Genomic DNA, 15,217 nt, shown 5'->3' with positions numbered 1-15,217 from the left:
TCTGTGATCAAACGATAACAACACAAAACATAGGAAAAAAGGCCCGAGGAATCAAAGTCTCGCAAACCGCTGCCACATCTTCTTTTTCCAACAAAACTTCTGATCCGTTCATCAACTATTAAGGTAGTACAACGAATACTGGAAAAAAAAATTACATCCAGATCCGTAGACCACCTAGCGACAATTACAGGCACTGGAGGGAGCTGAAGGCGTGCCGCATCTAACTGCTAACAACAATCCGAAAAAATACCCCCTCCATTCCAAAATAAGTGTCTCAACTTTATACTAACTTCAGTACAAAGTTGTACTAAGGTTGAGACACTTATTTTGCGACGGTGGGAGTCGTAACACGTGACCTTTCTCGGTTGGTTTGCCATTAGATCCTCTTTCTTATTCTCATCAAAAAATAATGTAATCTATACAACTGTAACTTCAGGTCAAACGCTCCATCAGCTCATTACAGCTATCTAAAGTCACCTCACTATTCTCTAAAAACCATTATGTATGAATATTACAAAATAAATATAAATGAATTGAATTACAAAAAGCAAGGCATCAAACCTCTGCAGAGCAAGGCTATAATTTAAAATTATACAGGAACGTAACCACTACTTATCTGAATACAAATATTGTACTAAACAGAAAATTATATTATATATTGTGACCATTCTCAAAATTTCACTTCTAGAGCACAAATTTATATACTCAATATACATACATTTGCAAGTGGTTTTACTGCTAACACCAATGTCGTGCTAAAATAGACCTAGCATAAAATCTGAGATAGGCATATAGCACAACAAAGAACTACAAAGAGGTCATTATGTACCTTAGATATGTACTCTACATTACATTTACATCACTCCATTGCCCACGGTCGATAAACGACGCACCTTTTTTTACAGCACTGCACTGTGGCACCGCTTCAAAGAATTGGTATGAATGGACCACAATGCCAGCAAAACCTGTCCACCATGACCTGTAAGACCCTTTATGCTCTTTCAGTTTATCATGGATCTTGAAATATAATGCATAGTCATGGTAGAGCGTCGAGGTTTGAAGGTGAGGCTGGATATTATGACTTCAAAGAGCCTTGATGCTGTCTCAGTTTTACCATGGATCTTGTAATATATTCCACGTCTACAAAAGTATATTTACGTACGTCAAATAAATTACTCATGGTACAGAATGTAAATAAATTCTTCACGCACAAAATGAAAAACCAATTCAACACGGAATTAATTTCAAGAAACCAATATCCAACACAATATGTAGTTAAAAAATTAACATTATTCTTTCAGTTAACAACTTCTTTCTTAACACGTAAATACAATGTGAGATGAAGCAGTAAAAACATTTAACGAGTTTTGTAAGTAGTAAAAAATTAATTATTGTTAGAGAGAGAAAACATACCCTGTGTAAATCTCTTTTCTCCATTACCCGGCTGAGTGAAACCGAACAACCGATCTTCATAGGAAAGTTGTCTTATGTTACTTAGCAGGCCCAAGAGCATCTTAACCGCGTGATCTGCCATGCACTATGCGTCAACGGCGCCCATCTGCTCTACAGGATCCCGCAAAATTCACAGATGTATTATCTAAAAGTCAAACGTACGTCTAGTCATCTCCTGAAAATATTCAAGTCAGACCCCGTGCGGGTACCAGGTTGCTCTGCATTACATATGTGAGTAAATCGTTACAGAAAAATATTTCAATCGACCTGAATTATTTGGTCTAAGTCTAACCAGATACTCCCTCCGTTCCAGATTACTTGTCGCAAGTATGGATGTATCTAGATGTATTTTAGTTCTAGATACATTCATTTTCGCGACGAGTAATTTGGAACGGAGGGAGTATGTGCTAAGCAACCACTCCATCAATTCCTGTACTTGGACATATGCCAAGGCATCTGCAAGCGCCTAGGTAAATACTCGTACAATCACCTCCACAAACCTGTGTGAGTTGCAACCCTGATTAATTTCATATGTGCATCATAAAAAGAATGGTCTTGCTGTTGGTTAAAGAGGGAGAGTAGTTATACCCGGCACGGCTCTACGAATTGTTCGAGTCCTCGTCGGCGTCGACCACATCCAGAGCCTCGACGGCGCATGTCCGGGAAGCCAGTGTATACCATCCTGCTCATGTTGCGTGGCCAAGAAGAGGACTGGGCCACGACGCGGTGCAGCAAGGGGAACGCTCCTTAGCCGCTGGTGGCGGAGGTGTGGTCCACGTGGCCTCCGGTCAGGACGCCAGCGAGGACATGGCGAGCGCAGACGCGAGATTGGAGAGGCCGGTGCGAGGGAGGCGGACGGCAGTGCGCTGACGGGTGCGGAAGGTAGACAAGGCGTTGGTGGGGAGGTGGCGAGGTGCTGCCGAGGAGATCGAGCGGCGGCCGAGGAGCTGGAGATCGGGTTGGGGCTGGGGCTGGGGCTGGCGACGACGTCACGACGCTAACCCTAGAGCGCCAGTTAAAACGTCGGGACGGGAGCAACAGAGAGCACATCGATTGTCTTTTTTTTTTTTTTCCCTTTTTGATGAGAATTAGCACATCGATTGTCATGTGTGGGTTTGTGTTGTACAAGGTTTTTTATAGGGATGTTGGCGCACGTGGACTTGCTGGGCCTGGCCCATGTGCTTGGCGGAGCGGAGGGAAGTGCGGACGATGGACAGCGAAACGCAGTCCAGGTATCTTCTGTAGTAGAGATCTTAGATAGATCTCAGCCATCAATCTTTATTTTTAACATAAAATCAACGGTTATAAAAAGGTGACGTATGCAGAACTATGAAAGGCTCCGTCCTTTATTATTATTAGGTAAAGATATGGGCCTACACCAGAAAGATGATTGTATAGGGATTTGAATGTAATTTTTGCATTCTTATGCCACTTCCATTTCGATGCATCGGCAGCTTGATAATGATGTACATAATTCAACATTCCATTCAACCTATTCATTTGAAAAAATTTAGCCCTATTCAACCACCTCCTAAAAGTCAATCTGCAGCCACATTCAGCCATTTGCTTCACAGTTCATTACAAATCAAGAGAAATCTCAAGATTGCTCATTCAGGGGCTTGTCCCCACACCAAGTATCATGCCAAAGGTCTGTCTTTTCTTCATTCCCAATTATCACATGTCTGTCTTTCATGTAGAATTACTTGATTTTTATTCAATTTGCCCAACTATTCTATATTATTTTTCTTTCCATCCATATGTTCTTTGTCAAGAATTGTGTTCGATATTTTGACCTGACTGAAATTAAGTGGATGCAAGGTAAAAAGAAATTGAATTGCTTCGCCATAAGCGACTCGCCTCCTTTCCTCTGCCGAAAGATGCTTAGCCAGAAGAGATTAAGGAGGAGAGCAGTCAAATATGATTCCGAGATGTTGAAGATGTTCTTCCTATAGTGGAGATAGTCACACATAATGATAGACCACTACCATATTATTAAAAGCTTGCGGTAAGAAGGGATTTTGTTTAGGGCCAATATTCTTTTTTTCATAGTTTTCTTTCCATCTCACAACTTCCATAACTTGAGTGACCTTGCACGCTGGAGGTATGATTTTGATCTTTGAATTGAATAATTAAAGGTTTAGAACCATTTAATCCATAATCATGGGAAATGCATAAATATACCCGTGAAAGAAAAGTGGGTAGACAAAGTATTGTTGATGAGTTTTATGTTTTTCTGAATACCCTCTGGAAAGCTACCGGAGCGGCTGCCTTTGTTGATTCCCCACAAAGGAATCATAGTATCCTACTTCCCCTTATCGCCCTAAGAGGAGGTAGTAGGGTTCCGACTCAAAGACTGTAACACCCCGGATGTAACTTTTCATATTTGTAACTCCAACTCTTGCCATTTTCGGCTATGTGTTATGATATTTCCTTCGTGGTCGGGTTTTGTCTTTCGTTTTGCATTTTGTTCATGTCATGCATCTCATATCATGTCATCATGTGCATTGCATTTGCATACGTGTTCGTCTCAAGCATCCGAGCATTTTCCCCGTTGTCCGTTTTGCAATCTGGCACTCCCATCTCCTCCGGCGCACCCCTCTTGTTTTCTTTTCGTGAGCGGGTGTTGAACATTCTCGGAATGGATCGAGTCTTGTCATGTGGCCTTGGTATACCACCGGTAGACCACCTGTCAAGTTTCGTGTCATTTGGAGGTCGTTTGATGCTCCAACGGTTAACCGGGTAACCGCAAAGTCCTTTTGTGTGTTGCAGCAAAACCCCTCTCTAACCAGCCCAAAACCCAGCAAACTCACCTCCATGCTCTCGGTCGTTCGATCACGATCGTGTGGGCGAAAACCGTGCTCCATTTGAAGTCTCCTAGCTCCCTCTACATATAAAAACACCTCCCCCTCCGGAAATCTTCGCAGACCAAAACCTAGATCAAATCGCCTCCGCGCGCCGGACGTGTCCGTCCCGCGCCGGACGCAGCCGCCGCCGCCCGACACGTGGCAGCCCGCCGCCGCCCGTACGCCGCAGCTCGGGGAGCCCGCATCCGGCCCCCGAGCCCACGGCGCCCCGCCCGCACGCCGCCGCCGTCCTCCTCCAGCACCCCCGCGCCTCCGCCGCCGCCTCGCCAGCGCCACGCCTTGCCCCGCGCGCGGTCGCCTCCCTCCCCGTCCGGCGCCTCCTCCCCGACCCCGACGCCCTATCCCTCCGGCCGCCGTCCTCTCCTCAGCCCTCGAGCTCCGGTGACTGCAGCAGCTCCGGCGAGCCGAGCTCGAGCCAGATCCGATCGGGACTGCCCCAGGGTTGATTTTTCTCCCTCTCGATTTTTCTCCAAGTCCTAATATTTTTACATTACATGCCTCTGTTCATCGCATCATAACTCTCTGCATATAGCTCCGTTTCGTGCGTGTAATATACCGAAATGTTCGCCTCTAGATGCTCTTCATTTTGTTCCATCGTGCCATGTTCATTTGAGTCCATTTTGATGCCCAAATCTCTGGTGCAAGAGTGCTAGTTGCTGTTATCTGCTGTTACTTATAAGAACTTGAGGATTTGTTATTTTTGTTGCATTTAATCTGTGCATCTTATGGGCTTGAGCTCTACATGTGTTTTGATGTATGCCATGCTATATTTACAGAGGTGTATGCCATGTATTTTTGTGATCTCTGTGGTGACTAGCACAAGCATGCAAACTAGGCTCCGTAATGTTTCTGATTTCAGGGACTTAGTAATTTTACTAAGTCTGTGACTGCTGTTATTTTGTTGCTATGTATCCATGTGGCTACAGAGAGATATATGCTCCTTTTGGAGATGTTCAGTAAGGATGTGTTGTAGATATTGTTGTAATTGATCCATTCATGCCCTTGTTTGCAATTATGGAGTGCCATAGCATGACTCCATCTTGCTCTACTTTTGCTATAAAATATTTCTGGCAGATTCTTAACATGATATTCAATTTTGCCAAGCTCGTTGTAGTTGTTTCATCCATGATATGTATTTCTTCTTGCCATTGATAACTTCATAAACTTGCCATCTTGCTGTAGGTATGCTTGTTTTGTCATGCATTGCTTTGTGTTGAGTGCATCAAGCTCACCAAGATGCCTTCATATTACTGTTTCTGTCATTCTCTGTTTTCTGCCAAGTCTGAAACCTGTTAACGAAACTTGCTATGTTTACATGGTTGCCATCATATCTTCTGGTCCTTTTTGGCTCATGGTCAGTAAGGGACTTTTGTTCTTTGCATTCATTATTTTCGTGCCATGCCTTGTTTTGCTATGTTAGTCCTGTAGCATGTGTTTTTCTTGCTCTGAACTTTGCTACCTGATGCTGTTTCAGCCATGTCCAGTAATTTCACCAAGTCTGTGAACCTGATATCTTTTGCACTTTTGCCATGCTTGTTTGAGCCTGTTATGTTATGACCTAGCCGTAGCTCAGTGTTCATCTTTTATCAAGCATCTCCTGTAGGTTACTTCTATATGCTTTGTTGCTATGTTGGAGTGCTGTAGCATAGTTTCTTGATGTATTCTAAGTGCTATCATGCTGTTAATCACAGATTCGTGTCATTCTTGTTTTGCTTGCCATTTGCAAACCGTGCATCCGTTTCCGGTGATGTTTATATCGATTTCGATCAAAATCATCTCATCTTTCCAGTGGCATGCCTGGTTTGCCAAGTTACTACCTTGTTCATCATTTTTCTTCCGGAGCACGCATATGCATCACATATCATATCTTGCATATCATTCATGTTTTGCATCACGTTGCTTGTGCATTTTCATGATTGATTGTGGTTCCGTTGCTTGTGTTCTTGTTTTGGGTAGAGCCGGAAGACGAGTTCATGAACGAGGAACCTGTTGAGTACGCTTACGAGGATCAAGCTTTCGACAACTCTGAGAACCTTGCAGGCAAGATGACCATACCCTCGAAATCACTTCTATCTTTGCTTTGCTAGTTGTTCGCTCTATTGCCATGCTGCGCTACCTATCACTTGCTATATCATGCCTCCCATATTGCCATGTCAAGCCTCTAACCATCCTTTCCTAGCAAACCGTTGTTTGGCTAAGTTACCGCTTTTGCTCAGCCCTTCTTATAGCGTTGCTAGTTGCAGGTGAAGTTGAAGTTGGTTCCATGTTGGAACATGGATATGTTGGATATCACAATATCTCTTATTTAATTAATGCATCTATATATTTGGTAAAGGGTGGAAGGCTCGGCCTTATGCCTGGTGTTTTGTTCCACTCTTGCCGCCCTAGTTTCCGTCATACCGGTATTATGTTCCTTGAGTTTGCGTTCCTTACGCGGTTGGGTGATTTATGGGACCCCCTTGACAGTTCGCCTTGAATAAAACTCCTCCAGCAAGGCCCAACCTTGGTTTTACCATTTGACCACCTACCACCTACACTTCCCTTGGGTTTTCGCGAGCCCGAGGGTCATCTTATTTTAGACCCCCACGGGCCAGTGCTCCTTCGAGTGTTGGTTCGAACCGAGCTGCCTGCGGGGCCACCTTGGGGAAACTTGAGGACTGGTTTTACTCGTAGCTAGTCTCATCCGGTGTTGCCCTGAGAACGAGATATGTGCAGCTCCTATCGGGATTTGTCGGCACATCGGGCGGCTTTGCTGGTTTTGTTTTACCATTGTCGAAATGTCTTGTAAACCGGGATTCCGAGACTGATCGGGTCTTTCCGGGAGAAGGTTTATCCTTCGTTGACCGTGAGAGCTTATGATGGGCTAAGTTGGGACACCCCTGCAGGGTATTATCTTTCGAAAGCCGTGCCCGCGGTTATGAGGCAGATGGGAATTTGTTAATGTCCGGTTGTAGAGAACTTGTCACTTGACTTAATTAAAATACATCAACTATGTGTGTAGCCGTGATGGTCTCTTCTCGGCGGAGTCCGGGAAGTGAACACGGTTTGAGTTATGCATGAACGTAAGTAGTTTCAGGATCACTTCTTGATCATTTCTAGCTTCGCGACCGTTGCGTTGCTTCTCTTCTCGCTCTCTTTTGCGTATGTTAGCCACCATATATGCTTAGTGCCTGCTGCAGCTCCACCTCATTACACCATCCTTTCCTATAAGCTTAAATAGTCTTGATCTCGCGGGTGTGAGATTGCTGAGTCCTCGTGACTCACAGATTCTACCAAAACAGTTGCAGGTGCCGACGATGCCAGTGCAGATGACGAACCGAGCTCAAGTGGGAGTTCGACGAGGAACGTGGTCGTTACTATGTTTCTTTTCCTGATGATCAGTAGTGGAGCCCAGTTGGGACGATCGGGGATCTAGCATTTGGGGTTATCTTATTTTCATTTGGATTTGACCGTAGTCGGTCTATGTGTGGATTTTGGATGATGTATGAATTATATTTATGTATTGTGTGAAGTGGCGATTGTAAGCCAACTCTCGTTATCCCATTCTTGTTCATTACATGGGATTGTGTGAAGATGACCCTTCTTGCGACAAAACCACAATGCGGTTATGCCTCTAAGTCGTGCCTCGACACGTGGGAGATATAGCCGCATCGTGGGCGTTACAAGTTGGTAATCAGAGCCATCCCCGACTTAGGAGCCCCCTGCTTGATCGAATCGCTGGCGTTGTTGAGTCTAGAACAAAAATGTTTTGAGTCTTAGGATTATATATATCGGAGAGTAGGATTCTTTTTACTCCTCAGTCCCTTCGTCGCTCTGGTGAGGCCTCCTGACGTAGAAGTTTTGACTCTTCTCTCCTCAAATTTCACTAAAAATTTTTAGGATCACGCGGGTATCTTAGAATCGTTCCGATGGTTTTGTGACGAGAACATTGTTCTTGGTGCCTCCTGACATTTAGGGGTTGTGGCAGTGTCCCGGGGAGTTGAGCTCCGAGGTGTTGTCGTCACAATTTTATCGTTGCAGTTCTGGAATACCTGAGTTTCGCCGACATCGAAATCTCTTTTATGCAGTTGTTGGTGAGATCACCTCGACGCCACCCAGTACTGGGGCGGGAGTTCGGGAGTATTGCCATAACTCGTATAACGGATGCTTTTCGAAGGTTGAGGTACACGATTTCCGAAGGTTTCTTGGTTATGTGTTGACGGATGGATACAGCTGGATCTAGGGATTGCTAGTTTGGGTGATATATTTTGTGTCCCCTGTATCCCCAACACCAGATTGCATAACCAGAAAGTTTCGGGAGTTTATAAGTGGGAATTCAAGTAGCTCCTAGGATATCTTTCCGACAGACGCATGATATGAGATTGGGGTTCGACGTCTAGTGGTCCGCCTTTCCACGGTTGGTTTTACAGTGGTCTCGTAGTGTCTTAAAGAGTCCTTGGCTATGCCGACTCGGGGACGCTTCGTATGTCATGTGCACTGCCTTGTACATGATGGTGCTGTACGATCGAGCCCGTGTGGGCCCCACCACGAAAACTTCGGACGAAATCTCTATCATATGTTTGTTCCGGCTTATTCTGCAAGCCAATACTTTGTTTTGTTTTGAATTGTGGTATTCGAGTTGCTTCGAAGTCAAATGTTGATTCCATACCTTTTTCTAAGTGGCTTCTCAACTTAATGGAAGTGTGATGATTTACTATGGAATTCATTCGTTCATCCTCGTTCGAATGTTTATTGTGAAGACTATATGTTGCAATTTCTATCCGTTGATTCTACTTGTCTATTTGTCTATCAAGATGCTAACGGATGTCACCCTCTTCAGGATGGCTCCGCCAACGCGTCAGAATCCGGAACGCAATGAAGGGAGTCAGGCGAACCCTCCGCCACCACCTCCGCCTCCGGAGGCATGGCAAGCTATCATGGCAGCCACCAACGCCAATGCTCAGATGATTCTGCAACTCTTGCAAGAACGCACCCAAGGGCAAGGCAATCAAGGAAATCAAGGTCAAGGCAACAATCAGCCTCACTTCGCTACCCTCAACCAGTTTCTCGCAAATCAGCCCAAGTCTTTCAGCTACTGTGCCGAGGCCACGGATGCCGATGATTGGCTCGTGGACATCAACAAGCATTTTGAATGTAGCAATGTCAGGCCTGAGGACTATGTCAAGTTCGCTTCTTTTCAGCTCAAGGACCAAGCTGCTGATTGGTATCAACAATACAAAGATTCCAGAGGAGGTCGTGTGATCACTTGGACTGACTTCTGTCGGGACTTCAAAGCGCACCACATTCCACAAAGTGTTGTTGAGAGCAAGCGTGAGGAGTTCCGCAATCTCAAGCAAGGCAACATGTCTGTGTATCAATTCAACATCCAGTTTCAGAAACTTGCTCGCTTCGCTAAACAAGACGTTCCTGATGAAAAGAGCATGATCTATCACTTCAGAGGTGGCCTTAGAGAGGATCTGCAGTTAGCTCTCGTTCTTGTTGAGCCTACTCAGTTTGATCAATTCTATAATATGGCACTGAAGCAAGAGGCTGCTCAGCTCAAGTGTGAGGCTTCTAAGAAGAGAGTCAGGGACGCAGTTCAGTCTTCTTCTTCCTCACTAGTGGCTGCTAAGCAACAGAAGTTCTGGTTGCCTCCTCCTCCTCCGTTTCGTCAGCCTTACCAGCAGAAGAACAAAGGTGGCCATGGATCTTCCCACTCTTCCAACTCTGGCTATCAGAACAAGTCTCAGAATCAAGCTTCAAAGTCGAATGCTCCTTATCATCGTCCACTCTCAGAGGTGACTTGCAACAAGTGTCAGCAGAAAGGTCACTATGCTAACAAGTGCTTCAATCAAAGGTGCCTTCCGCCTCCTCCTCCTGTCAGATCTTCCAGCAATGCAGTGGTCAAGCATAATCCCAAGTCTGCAAAGGTGAACATGATGAATGCAGCTCAAGCGGAGGAATCTACTGATGTGATAATGGGTAATCTTCCTGTTAATGACTTTCCTACAAAAGTCTTATTTGATACTGGTGCATCGCATTCTTTCATGTCATACCCATTTGCATCGAAGCACAATTTTGACACAGAGGAATTATCTAGAGCAATGCAAGTTATTTCTCCGGCTAAGCGTTTGAGCTCCAGCATGATGGTTCCGGATGTTTCCACCAAGATGGGAAACTATAAATTTCTGTCTTCTCCAATTGTTCTTGGTGACTCGGATATTGATCTTATTCTCGGGATGGACTGGCTTTCTAAGCACAAGGCTCAACTTGATTGTGCTGCCAGGGAAATTCAATTGACACACTCTTCTGAGGATGTTATCATTTATGCCGCGCGTGATGAAACCATTCAGTTGTTTTCTCTCAATGAGAAGGGCGAATTGAATGCTATCTCTCAGATTCCAGTCGTTTGTGAGTACCAAGATGTCTTTCCAGAAGAGCTTCCGGGTATGCCTCCTCACCGGCCAGTTGAGTTCGTTATCGATCTTGAGCCTGGCACTGAACCCGTTTGCAAGCGTCCATACAAGCTTGGACCCAAGGAGCTGAAGGAATTGAAGAAACAGCTCGATGAACAAGAGCGTCTGGGTTTGATCAGACCGAGTTCATCTCCATGGGGTTGTGGTGTTCTTTTTGTCCAGAAGAAGGATGGCACGGAACGACTTTGTGTCGACTACCGTCCATTGAACAAGAAGACAATCAAGAACAAGTATCCACTTCCCAACATCAATGAGCTATTCGAGCAACTTAAAGGTGCTAAAGTATTCTCCAAGCTTGACCTTCGTATGGGTTATCATCAGATTCGCATTCGTGAAGAAGATATTCCCAAGACAGCATTCAGAACAAGCTTTGGTTCTTATGAATATACTGTCATGTCTTTCGGCCTTGTCAATGCTCCTCCAACATTCTCTCGGATGATGAATTTCATCTTCAACCCCTATACCAATGAATTCGTCCTGGTGTATCTCAATGATATCTTGGTCTTCTCCAAGAATAAGAAGGATCATGCCAAACATTTGCGATTGGTGCTCGACAAGCTCAGAGAGTATCAATTCTATGCGAAGTTTTCCAAATGTGAGTTTTGGCTCGATGAAGTTCTTTACCTTGGTCACATCATCTCTGCCAAGGGCATCGCTGTTAATCCCGAGAAGGTGTCTGCAATTGTGAATTGGGAACCTCCTCAGAATGTCAAGCAGCTTCGCAGTTTTCTTGGTCTTGCAAGCTATTGCCGAAGATTCGTTGAGAATTTCTCTAAGATTGCAAAGCCTCTTTCCAACCTCCTCCAGAAGCATGTGAAGTATGTCTGGTCTCCTGAGTGTGACGTTGCTTTCAACACTCTCAAAGAGAAACTCGTCACAGCTCCTGTCTTAACTCCTCCTGACGAATCCAAGCCATTCGAAGTTTTCTGTGATGCTTCTCTCCAAGGTCTCGGTGCTGTGTTAATGCAAGAGAAGAAAGTTGTGGCCTATACCTCTCGTCAGTTGAAGCCCAATGAAAAGAACTACCCCACTCACGATCTTGAGTTGGCGGCAGTTGTCCATGCATTAATAACATGGAGACATCTCTTGTTGGGAAGAAAAGTGGACATATTCACCGATCACAAGAGTCTCAAGTACATCTTCACTCAGCCCAACCTCAACCTCAGGCAAACTCGATGGGTCGAAATGATTCAAGAGTACAATCCGAGTATTGAATATACTCCAGGCAAGGCCAATGTCATTGCAGATGCTTTGAGCAGGAAGGCTTATTGCAACAGCTTAATTCTCAAGCCATTCCAACCGGATCTTTGTGAAGCTTTCCGCAAGCTGAATCTCCAAGTTGTTCCTCAAGGCTTTCTTGCCAACCTCATAGTCTCTCCTACTTTGGAAGATCAGATTCGTGAGGCACAACTCCTGGATACCATGGTGAAGAAGGTGAAACGTGGTATCGACAAGGGTCTTTCCAAATACAAGTGCTATCGCATTGATGACAGAGACACTTTATTCTTCAAGGACCGGATTGTGGTTCCTAAAGGTGATCTAAGGAAAGTCATTATGAATGAGGCGCACAATTCTCTTCTTTCCATTCATCCTGGAAGTACGAAGATGTATCATGACCTCAACCAGTCGTATTGGTGGACTCGAATGAAGCGAGAAATCACTCAATTCGTGAATGAATGTGATGTCTGTCGAAGGGTGAAAGCAGAACACCAACGACCAGCTGGTCTCCTCCAACCTCTTGCTATCCCAGAATGGAAGTTTGATCATATCGAAATCGACTTCGTGACTGGGTTTCCAAAGTCCAAGCGTGGAAATGATGCTATCTTCGTTGTCATCGACAAGCTTTCTAAAGTGGCTCATTTTCTTCCAATTAAAGAATCTATCACAGCAGCTCAGTTGGCAGAGCTATACACCTCCAGGATTGTCTCCTTGCACGGCATTCCACAATTGATTTCCTCAGATCGTGGAAGCATCTTCACTTCTAAGTTCTGGGACTCCTTCCAGAAGGCCATGGGCACCAACATTCGCTTCAGCACAGCTTTCCATCCTCAAACTAGTGGCCAAGTCGAGCGAGTCAATCAAATTCTTGAAGATATGCTCAGGGCTTGTGTCATTTCCTTTGGCATGAAATGGGAAGATTGTCTTCCATATGCCGAATTCTCCTACAACAACAGCTTCCAAGCGAGTTCGGGCAAGGCCCCATTCGAGATTCTCTATGGCAGAAAGTGCCGTACTCCTCTCAATTGGTTAGAGACTGGTGAACGCCAACTTCTTGGCAATGACTTAATCACAGAGGCTGAAGAAATGTGTAAAGTCATCCGTGAAAATCTCAAAGCCGCGCAATCGCACCAAAAGAGTTACTATGATAGTAAGCACCGTGATGTGGCTTTCGAGATCGGAGACCATGTCTACCTCCGCGTCTCTCCAATCAAAGGCACTCGTCGCTTCGGTATCAAAGGGAAGCTTGCCCCTAGATACGTGGGTCCTTTCAAGATCATTGGCAAAATAGGCGACCTCGCCTATCAACTTGAGCTTCCCTCCAACTTCGCGGACGTGCACGATGTGTTCCACGTGTCATAGCTCCGCAAGTGCTTCAAGACTCCTGAGCGCACCATCAACTTCGAAGAGATTGACCTCCAAGAAGATCTGTCTTATCATGAGCACCCCGTTGCTATTCTTGAAGAAACTGAGCGCAAGACTCGCAACAAGTCTATCAAATTCCTGAAAGTGAAGTGGTCGCATCATTCCGACCGAGAAGCCACCTGGGAACGCGAGGACCACCTCCGTTCCGAATATCCGGAGTTCTTTCAGTCCTAGATCTCGGGACGAGATCCTCTCGTAGTGGTGGAGTGTTATAACACCCCGGATGTAACTTTCCATATTTATAACTCCAACTCCTGCCATTTTCGGCTATGTGTTATGATATTTCCTTCGTGGTCGGGTTTTGTCTTTCGTTTTGTATTTTGTTCATGTCATGCATCTCATATCATGTCATCATGTGCATTGCATTTGCATACGTGTTCGTCTCAAGCATCCAAGCATTTTCCCCGTTGTCCGTTTTGCAATCCGGCACTCCCATCTCCTCCGGCGCACCCCTCTTGTTTTCTTTTCGTGAGCGGGTGTTGAACGTTCTCGGAATGGACCGAGTCTTGTCAAGTGGCCTTGGTATACCACCGGTATGAAGGGGAACGCAGCAGAAAACAAAAATTTTCCGACCTACGCACCAGCCCAGGACCACTATGGAGACTGCATAGAAGGTTTGATCTTTTTCGTTACCGACTCGTAGCGCAGCGGGAAGTAGAGTCGATGACGATCGGCGGTGCAGATCCCCGCAGATAGGATTTACAACCTCCCAACCGCGAGGATGTATACTCTCATCTGCTCCTCAGACAGCCCCCCGGGAGGCGGTCGAATAGTCCCCCGGACGGTGTCGCGGACAGCCCTTCGGGAGGACCTTCGAAACTCGAACGGTCACTCGGACAGCCCTTCGGGAGGACCTTCGAAACTCGGACGGTCACACGGACAGCCCTTCGGGAGGCACTCACGAACTAAGACCTAAACTACGATCTCTCTACAGAGTTGCACACATACGGTGTCATCTATCCGGCAGGGCTTCGCCGTCCAGAACTAGTTCCCACCGGAACCCAGACAGCCTTTCGGCTCTACGAAACTATTTCGCTGGGAGGGAGAGAGAAGCCAGATCATGCATGGCACTTGTATGTGAGAAGGGATGATCCTTTAGGCAGCCCCCTCCACCCCTATTTATAGGCCAAGCCCAAGGGTGGCTTCTCCAAGAAGCCAAGGGGGGAAATACCAAAAAGGCCCTCAAGGTGGCTTCTCCAAGAAGCCAAGCAAAAAGCACTTTCACTATTCATGACGACATTTTTCAGCGTCCGTTCGAACTGAAAATATTTATGTGGGCTCAGAACATTTCCAGTACCCACTAAAATAATTTTCAACGCGTTCCGAAACAATTTCGGTTTAGTGATTTTCATCTGCGAAAAGCAAACAAGAATGCGTTTTCACTATTCATGAAGACAATTTTTCGCGTCCACTAAATCCGAAAATATTTCTGTGGGTCTTAGAATAATTCCAGTACCCACTAAAATGATTTTGGATTCGTTCTGAAACAATTTCAGATTAGTGAATTTCATCTGTGAAAAACAGCCAAAGCGGTACCGGCAGCTCCGAAACATTTTCGGTTTTTATTTCTGAAAATTCCAAAAAGTTTCCAGAATGATTCTGGCACCCTCCAAGAATTATCAGGCATGTGCCAAACCATTTTGACTTAATGGCATACCCCGAAACAACTTTTTCGGTTTCACCGAAACTCATCCGGTGACCTCTCTCTGCGGAACTTTTCCGCTGTCCGAAACTTTTCGGTGTCCGAAACTTTTCCGGTAATTTTCTCTCAGACTCCTTGTCTAGTATTCAGCAGATAGATGA

The 15,217-nt window shown here is 45.4% G+C and overlaps 1 long non-coding RNA gene across 1 annotated transcript; it reads right to left on the bottom strand.

Moving 5' to 3' along the window:
- Window positions 1–670: 670 nt before the first annotated feature.
- LOC123126094 (uncharacterized) lies at window positions 671–2,493 on the bottom strand. The gene is made up of 3 exons (XR_006461559.1): window positions 2,041–2,493; window positions 1,414–1,952; window positions 671–1,140 (listed from the first exon to the last, which is right to left on the bottom strand). It is a non-coding gene; the product is annotated as an uncharacterized lncRNA (long non-coding RNA).
- Between the last annotated feature and the right edge of the window lie 12,724 nt (window positions 2,494–15,217).

The sequence above is a fragment of the Triticum aestivum genome, chromosome 5D (genome assembly GCF_018294505.1).
Source record: "Triticum aestivum cultivar Chinese Spring chromosome 5D, IWGSC CS RefSeq v2.1, whole genome shotgun sequence".
In the NCBI taxonomy this organism is placed as follows: Eukaryota; Viridiplantae; Streptophyta; class Magnoliopsida; order Poales; family Poaceae; genus Triticum; species Triticum aestivum.
The sequence above is the reverse complement of the archived record's forward strand: the minus strand, read 5'-3'. Positions and strand labels throughout refer to the sequence as shown.